This window comes from Drosophila obscura, unplaced genomic scaffold (assembly GCF_018151105.1).
Source record: "Drosophila obscura isolate BZ-5 IFL unplaced genomic scaffold, ASM1815110v1 contig_200, whole genome shotgun sequence".
In the NCBI taxonomy this organism is placed as follows: Eukaryota; Metazoa; Arthropoda; class Insecta; order Diptera; family Drosophilidae; genus Drosophila; species Drosophila obscura.
Window position 1 is genome coordinate 806,780 of NW_024542791.1, and position 9,466 is coordinate 816,245.

Genomic DNA, 9,466 nt, shown 5'->3' on the forward strand with positions numbered 1-9,466 from the left:
TGCTTTCGAAAGAAATGGGTTAGAAATAAAACGGAAAAAAATGGGAAAATCTAAAAAAAAAACAAAACAAAACAAAATATTAAGAATTATATATGAGAAATTGTGATATTAAATGTAACAAACAAAAAAAAAGAAATACAAATTATTTGATTGCGGCGTGCCCACTGCAAGATGCTTTCCATATCACAGATGAGAGAACCCACAAAAGATATATCTAACATTCATAGTTAATTTAGTCGTTAGACGAGACACAAAAAACCCCCAAACCCAAACCCCCACTCTAATTTCACTTCACTGGCAGGAAGGATGAAAGGAAGGAAGGAAGGATTACTACCCCACACACGCCCCGCCCCCTAGTTATAAGCACACACACACACACACTTACACACCTAACTTACACACAGATACACTGTATCTGATGTATCTGACTCTGTTTCGTGTAAGCATTAAGCATAGTCTCATAATTTATTACGCAAGCGAAAAACCCCCAAAACAACACAAAACAAAGCAGCAAATGCAAAATACAATTAAAATCTATCGAGAGAAAAGAATAAACGTGAACGAATAAATATATATATATATGTATTTAAGTTATGAAAAATTAATAATAAATTTGGTGTTTTTCTTTCATGGGAGATTGCCTCCATCCCCGCGGCTTATCTCGATCAGGGTTCTGGGAAAAATAAACCAAAAAAAAAGACAACATTTTTTGGAGATTTTTTGTTTTCGTTGCTCAATTTCGTGGTAAACAGATGGCGCTGGCTGTAATAAAAATGATTAGTCAAGTTTATTATCGTCATAATCTTTTAATTCGAAATCGAAACGGAATATCGACAGTGTCCAGTCTCCAGTGTCCCACCAGAGAGAAACCGAACCGAACCGAACCCGAAGCCTGATCTATAATGGAGCGAGCGCGATCAGCAATGAAATATTTTTATTGCCTTTTAAATTGATATTTTACCTTCAACACAGAACAAATTTTTGCTGCCTGGTTTCGTCTGTTTTATATCGTTAGCTTTTTTTTTTGATTTTTTTTTTTGCTGTTAACTTTTTTCCCTCTTGTCTCCGATCTTGGATCTTCAGTCCGCTCGATTCGGCTTGGATCGGTGCGGATCGGTGCTTGGCTCTGTGGCATTTTAGTCGTTAATCAAAACATTTCTCGTTGACATCGCTTTGTCATCTTTTTAATGACGGACACCCGCTGAGTTCTGAGTGTCTGCTGTGTTGTGTTGTGCCTTCTTCTTCGGTTATTGTTCGTCTGTCATTCGCTTTTTGTTCGCTTTCAGTGCGTGTGATGGATGTTTGAACTGGTTTCGATTTGAAAATGTCATTTACATGTTTAAATCCAACCATAAAACAATGGAATGGAATGGATCTTAGTTTTGATTAGACTCCGAATGAGTATTTTTACTTTGCCTTGCTCCGTTTTAACGGTGTGAAGAGATACGTTTCAATGGGTGCTGTAAGTGTTGGTTAGCTGGGAGATTGGGGGTAGAAAAGTGACCAAAAGGAGTCAAGTAAAGTCAAGTATTCCCTTTCTAGTATTTAAAATACCTCTAAAAAAATATATATTTATTTGCACTGCGTTTCAAAGGCTGTTTATGTTTCTCTGAAAATTAGAACATATTTATTTTTATTGTGTGGCAGACAGTGTGCAAAACTTAGCTGCTTCCTTTCTGCTTTCAGCTCTAGATATGTAAATAAATAATATTAAATTCCCCTTTTAAATAGCAGCCTGATTCCTTGGCTGCTTCCACTCATTTTTCACTCTCCCCTCCCCACCGGAAACATCTGCTCGATATGCAGGAAACATGACAGCGAGCTATGCCTTCAGTGAGTAATTAACACGGTTAATATGCCAGCTCGATGACTGGCCAACTGGCAAACTGTCATCATGCACACACACACACACACACATATGAATAAATGAATGAATGAATGAACCAATGAATGAATGAATGAATTACTTGGGCTCAAAGAGTAGCCTGAATATCATTTGAGCCCTGAGAGACACACGCATCACTATCATCACTCCGTCAGCGGTTCGATGCGGCTCCTTCGCTGTAGGTAACCCCCGAGTCTGTCAGCACCTTCAAGACGGATTATGAAGGCAACCCGACCCATGGAATGGACAACCCTTGCGCCCTGCACCCGAGGGTTGTGAGCTGAGTTCAGTTGAGTTATTGCTGGGTGTCTGACGATCCCTGTTGATGTTAATTTGGGGCGTGTAATTGCCGTTCGCATTCCTGCAGTTTATTTACAGGTTTTTTTGTTTCCTCAACAGTTTTGTCACACATATCGCCCAGCGGCTTCCGTTCCGTTGCGTCCCTTCGTGTTCCTTGTTTCTGTTTTTTTTGCCCAGGCCCATGCCCATTTCCATTTCCATTTTTAGTTGTGTTTAGTTTAATTTGGGGCAATTTAATGGATTTACGACACGAGAGGGCAAACGTCTCCATTCCTGCTGCGGCTGCTGCCCGTTAAATGGCATCAAATTTAACTGGCAAATAAAGTTGCTGCTCCACGCACAACAACACAACACAATCGTCTGATAACTATTAAGATAACTACTGCAGCCATATTGGGGCTTCGGGATTGGGTTTGGTACTGGCTACGAGGTGGATGGGTGGATGGGGGATGGGCACTGGGCACTGGGTGCGAGGCAAATCCTTGAAAACGCTGGCAATAAATGCAAAAATCCTTACAAATAATATGAGAATGGTTATGGGGCACTGTTTGGGCTTATCGCAGGCATAAAAACCCAACCCAACCAGCAAAATGTACAACAAACAAACCAACAAACAAACAAACATACACCAAAAACAATCTAAACAAGAAAAATTGCACAAATTGCCGTGGCTTCGGATCGGTTCGGTTTCGTCGTCTCAGCCTCTCGCTCACTCTTCCCTCTCTCTCTCTCTCTGATATCGTGTCGGACCCACAAACGTCATCATCCTCAACAGTGGGCACAATGGGCGCCATACCATTCCAACTGGGCATAAATTAAAACCAAACTGAACAGGATTTATATGTGCTTCGACTTGGAGCTAATTGATTGACGCTTCCTGAATTGTTTTTTTTTGTCAATATTTGATATACGATTACACGCAGCACATTTGATTGTTTCCGCTGCAAGTTCGTTGGTTTCGCTGATCGATATCGAAGAAATTGATTGGAATTTATATTGGCATTGAAGGGCGAAATTTAAAAACATTTTGCAAATCTTATTTATTTTATTTAAAGGTAGCCACCTTAGATTTTACATTAAATATAATCAGCAGCACTTTATATTAATTTTAAAATGATTAAAATTGGGTATGGATTTATTTTATATATATACACATATAATATATATGTATGGCTACTTTGAAAATGTTTTCAAGCAGCCTTTTCTTTTCCATACCTTACCCAAGTTTTTATTAGTTTTACTTTCAACTTTTTTACAGCTGTGAAATTGCTGGGAAAATTATTATTTATTATTTATTCATTTATTTATTATTAATATTACGTATTTTTTATATCCCCTGATCAGACCTATCTGCCCCATGGTGCATCTAAGCAACATGCCCACCACCAACACCAACAACAAAGGCCATAACAGCAGCAGCACAAACACTAATGCAAACACCCAGCACACTGAAGAGAGTGTTGGCGGTGGTGCGGGAGGGGCAACCACTTCTATAGGAAAATCTAACGATTTGTTTGCATTTTTATTATTTCCTGCTGCTGCTGCCGCTGCTGAAATTGTCACACAAAATAAAATAAAACTAACAACAAGCATTCCAACAAATATCCACAGGAATATGGTGCGGCCTACCCGATCCCCAAACTCAAACCCAACCCCGTGCCATGCCGTGCCGTAGGTACGTCCTCCTGGTTCGTGCAACAGCAGCACCCGCCTTAATGGTGTTTGAGTAGCCGTATCTGTGTATCGGCAAGTGTCACTTTGGCACATCATTTGGATCCCCGGACACACAATGGCGGCCTCCGTTTGAGAGTCGGAGCTGAGCACAGGCCCAGCATTTTGACGTCGGCAGATTCGGAGAGGTCTGTCTGCTCTGTCTGCTCTGCCTGCCACACACACACAGCCGGGACGGGCGACCACTCGGAGAGTGAAGCTGCGACTGAAGCTGGGGACAGGGATTGAAGCTTAGTGGAGACTGAAGCTGATGCTGAAGCTGAAGCTCTGGCCCTGCAGAGCTGCAGTTGGGAGACCGGCCTAGACCTGGCGGCGATGCCTGAGCCCGAGTCGTCTTGGCGTTTGACATGCGCTCGCATTTAGGCAACATTATGCACAGGATTAGTTGACAGCAGGCAGGCTGCTTCCAGTGCCACCAGTGCCACCAGTGCCACCAATGCCTCCCAAAGCCTCTCTCTCTCCTCTGGTCACGTGCGTGCGGCTTTTGGGTGTGTCAATGTCTCGTTGCATATGGCTCGTGCCTGCCTGTCTTTGGGCAATCGACACCGTCATAATATTGCTCTGCCAGATTAATTGGCCCCCTCACTCGCATGTTAACTCTCCCTGTATCCCTTTGTTTATGGATGGGCGTTATTTGTCGATATTTTTGCGGCTTATTTGATTTACTTTTGCGGCTACAAGAGGGCGTCTACTCGGAGCACACTTTCGTAAGCCAGGGATAAGCTAAAGAGCAGAGCTGCGAGTGCTGCTGGCTAGATAAAGGAAGTTGGGAGCAAGTTTTGACAGAAACAATATCGAAATAAATTACTCTAGGTATATCTCATAACTTTACTATTAATTTAAGATTTAGTTGATTCAGAAATTAAAGTTTCTTTTAGCTGAATTTCAGTGTTGAAAGTCACTCAAGAAATTGTAAATAAATAAACCAATATTATGATAGGTAGCAGCAAACAGATCCCCTGAAAATAATTCCCATCCTTGAATCTGTTTGCTTTTGCTGCCATAAAATATGATCAGCATGAACCGAATGAATCCTGGAGGGCAGTCCCGGCAGCCATTACGGCAAATGAGACTCGGCACTGTCGTCCGTACACATCCATCCATCGCTTTGGACAATCGAAGGAAAGGCGATGGCCATTTGGCTCGAGTTGACGTGCCTGGCAACGCCTTGTAGGATAATTTTCTTCGCTCTGCCGATTGACGCTGCAAATGATGAAGCATTAATCGGGGCAGAGCGGCACTTCCCCATGGGCGTGGACGTGGCCTCCGAGCGCAAAACGGAACGTCGAGTAATCTGCGAGAGACACAACACAAACCGAGTTGGGAATTCTAAGCGGGGATGCTGTGGATGCTGCTGGACTCTGCAGTTTGCAGCAGTCAGCGCGATTTACTGCTTGGCTGCTTACCCCCATCAGTGGGAGTGGGAGGGGGGGATTGGGTGGCTACAACGTGGTGTGAGCAATGGCCATGTGATTACATGAAAAACACTGAAAAGCGAGTCAACTTTCCAACCAATTTTTGCCAGGCGGCAGCGCAGAGGCAGCGCAGAGGCAACGCAGCCATAGAGCACAGCGCAGAGCAGCGGAGACCAAAGTAGAAAATTACAACAGTTTATACGCTCGATACAGAGATGTAGTAGAAAGAGATAGAGACACAGAGAGAGAGAGAGAGAGAGAGAGAGAGAGAGATGGAGATGGAGTGGAGACCATACAAGCAACAATCCCGCAATCCCAGCAGCAATTTTCAAAATTTCAATCCCACTGCTCTGTGGATGGTGCCTGTTGGTACCCTTTCCAGGGGCAATATAATTTTGGGATTAGGTTTGAAATGTTTCCAAAGCAGTATAATAAGGAGTATAGTCTTCGATCAGATGTGATATATTTACCAGAATTTATGGCATATTTTTGATCGAGTCAGCAAAAGGCAGGCGTAGACTCAAATAAGCCAAGACTATGGTGGGAATATTCTTTTTGTTTGCGGCTGCTATTGCAATTCTCCAGTGAATGTGAATGAATGAATGTGAATAAAATGTGGTAATGTGACGCATTTTCATTATTCATTAAATTTATAAATTAAATATATCCTGGCAGATCTGTGGCTCCTGCCTCCACCCAAAAAGGGTATCTAAAGCAAACCCAAACGGAAACCCTGCTCTTCTTGGTTGTTGTTGTTGCTCCTCCAGTGATTTGTTTGTCGATGTTGGCAGTTGGCTGTACGGTTTGGGGATTGGGGGCTGCCAACGTGGCTGATGATGAGTGTGCTGCCGCTTCGATCTAATTTCTCATGCTGGAATCATCGATTCATCGTTTTGTGTTGCCCTGTAAATCAACGGGACAAAGCAGCCTCAACCCGACCCGGATATCAGTTGGAACTGCCAACCACTGCCGCCACCCGCTCCAGAGGCCGGACTCCAATCAATCCGAGCCAAAGCCAAAGCCAAAGCAATCCAGTGCCCAGTGCACTCCTCCCACTGTCCAAATCTAAGCGCTTCAAATATATTTTCCCCTCCGATTTGGGAGCAGAAACGCGGCATAATTGCCGTTTTGTTCGCAGAGAGAGAGAGAGAGATGGATAGAGAGGGGGAAATGGGGGGCTACAAATACAAATTGCACGTTTCAACCCATACATGCTCGAGCTGTTGCATGTGTGTGCGAGTAAGTATCTGTGTGTTTGTATGTGTGTGTGGCGAGTGTTTGGGTCAAATCAAAAAATCACAACAAAATTACTTGCCTGTCATGAAATTTGCCTCGATTTTGTTTCGGGGGTTTCTTTTCTTTTCTGTTTTTTTTTTCGGATTTCTTTTTTGTGCTCAGTACCAGTCTTCTTTTGCGGATGCAAAACGTTTTGCTATTTTATTTTGTCTTCCTCCGCCCCCCACCCACCGCTCAGCGAGAAGCAGAAGAGTGCAAAGTGTTCATGTGCTTTGGAGGTTGTTTTTTGTGTAAGTTTTTTTTTTTTTTGGTATATGTATAATTTGAATTTACAGTCAGTGGGCCGCCTTCCGCAACGTCAAATCATTGCAGGACTGTGGCACCAGGAAGTGCTGTAAAGGGAAAAGTTTAAGAACAATAATAAAAATAACACATAAAAATTTAAATAATAAACAAAATAATAAATACAAATGTGAATATTTTTCTTAAAATAAAAATTTATTTAACTAATTTTTGGGACCAGGAAATTAACAGAGAACTTTTTGATATATATATTTTCTTTTTTTTTACAAATTTAATGGCATTTATTTTGCAGGATATCTCCATATATTCCTTTCCTTGCAATTTTTGATTAATATGCCAAAAGTTGTCATGTCTCACATTTATGATTATAAACTACTAGAGCAAGCCAAGCAGAGAGTATAACTTTCCCTATTCAAATTGATTATTTTCTATATACATTTTTATGTTAGAATTTCGAAACCTTTTAGAGCTCAAAGCTCGCTCCACTGTGCAGTGATTTCCAATCAACGTGACGTATGAGTGTTTGGTTGTTTGTCAGCTCGGGGTTTGCCGTGAGTCCAACTCTTGTGCTGGGATTGGTACGGGGTCTGAGCCGGAGAGACTGGCGCTGGGACAGGCGCTGGAACTGTAACTGGGGGTCTGATTGTGTGAGTTCGAGTCTCGGGCTGGGGCTGGGGCTGGGGCTGGGGCTGGTCGTTGGGTCTGATTGGTTGGCTGGTTGGCTGGATGGCTGGTTGGCTGGCTGGTGGGTTTGCTGGTCGGGTCCTGGGTGGAATATGCAATTATGTATTTTTAAGTTCATGTTTTTACATTTGCCTTTGCTCCGTCTCGCTTGCTCCCTCTCAGTGCGCCCAATTGCTGTAAATATAAAATTGCAGCAATTTTCTATGACTCGCCTCGATTGGAGTCGACGACGCGAGCGAGCGAGCTCCGTTCCGGATTGGATTGGATGGTGGATAAGGGGAGGGCAGGGCCTGGGAACTCTGTTGGCTTGGCTTGGCTTGGGTCTGATTGCCACTGCCCCTGCTCCGCTGCTGCTCCACTGTTGCTGTGGTCTAACAACCGCCCTGTGGGTGGTAGCGGGCCCAGTTATTATGAATTGCTGCAGCAAATTGCCGGCAACCAGAAACGAGCAAAATGGTGACGGCTCTGGGGGGGTTGGGGCTCTCTCTCTCTCTCTGGGGCCGATTATCGGCAATCGTGCGGCATTATGGAAGATGTCTGTCTGGCCGTGCACGGGGCAGGCACTGCCAGTGTGTGGCATGTGGCAGCCCCGGTGCCGGCAACTTAATTTAGTCGGCCCGAGCACACCTCTTAATTGATCCGAGCCGAAGCATGGAAATAACCGCAACATCAACAGTTAGCCCGAAAATGCATTGCATTGGCCCGAACCCGAACCGCCGAACAAAAGGCACCACAGCACGACGAGCGCGGGCTCAGTCCGCACCACCGCTCACCTAGCTAGGCACAGCCAGCTAGCCAGCCAGCCACGGCACAGGTGTGAGTGGGGGGGGTCCCACTGTGGCAAGAGGTAACGGTGTTGTGTGTGGCAGGCACTTTTCGGGTGTCAACTACAAAATAACAACAAAATGTTTCGCGCTCTTATGAGTGGTGTTTCGGGCCGCTGGCCGGCATCGCCTCGAGAAACGTGATTGGACTTGTTTTGTTTTACGCGAATCGCGATTCGCTTTTTGCCCGGCCATTGTCAGGTGTGATCTCCATTGGAGTTTGGTTATACGTACACATGTTTGAGTTTAGGAGCAGATAAGGCGAATATTTTGTGTGAAATGTGTCGGAGTTCAGCCGTCATCCCAGGGTATGTTTCGTTCCACAGTCATTTGGTTGAATATTCCATCATCTGTGCTTCTTTTTTACACCCCTGTTTATTACTTTCTTCTTTCTGTTTCTATGTACCATTCATACATTTATCCACGTATATATTTTAGTTCCTGTATCCTGTATCCTTCCAGCTGCCAATCTGTATTTTGTTCCCTGTAAACCATCGACCCAACCCAACTAAAAGAACTCCTCTCTGTCGCTGGAGCTCTCCTAAAATGTTTGACTGGCAAAATGAGATGCATTTGGGCACCCAAAAACAAACGAAAAAAGTTTTCAATCGATTCTCGGAAAATGGCATTGCATTTGCATTAGAATCCGTCAAGTGTCTGGGGCACCGGACCGGGCCGGACCCGGGGCTCTCATGCAAATGGGGGGCAAGCCTGAAAGAAATTTAATTCAGAATTTTTCCACTTTGCGTTCCATTCACAAATTGCAAAATCCTCCTCGGGTGCCGCCCAGTTCTAGGCATTTTCTTTCCAGATAATTCCAAAGTTCATCCATATGTACATAGCTAACGCGGAGCAAACCTTCGGCTCTTAGTCGTTGAACTATTGGCACTTGCTGGCACTCTGTTGTTCTCTGCTTAAAAACCTCCATCTCAAGATGCATTTCATTTTAATCAATTTGGAAAATGCTGCTCACATGGCACCAGCCCATGCAGCCCATGGAACCATCCAATATACAATTTAAATCACACTTTGTCGTCTGCAGAATATCTACACATACATATATGTATGTACAGTGTACACCCATCGAT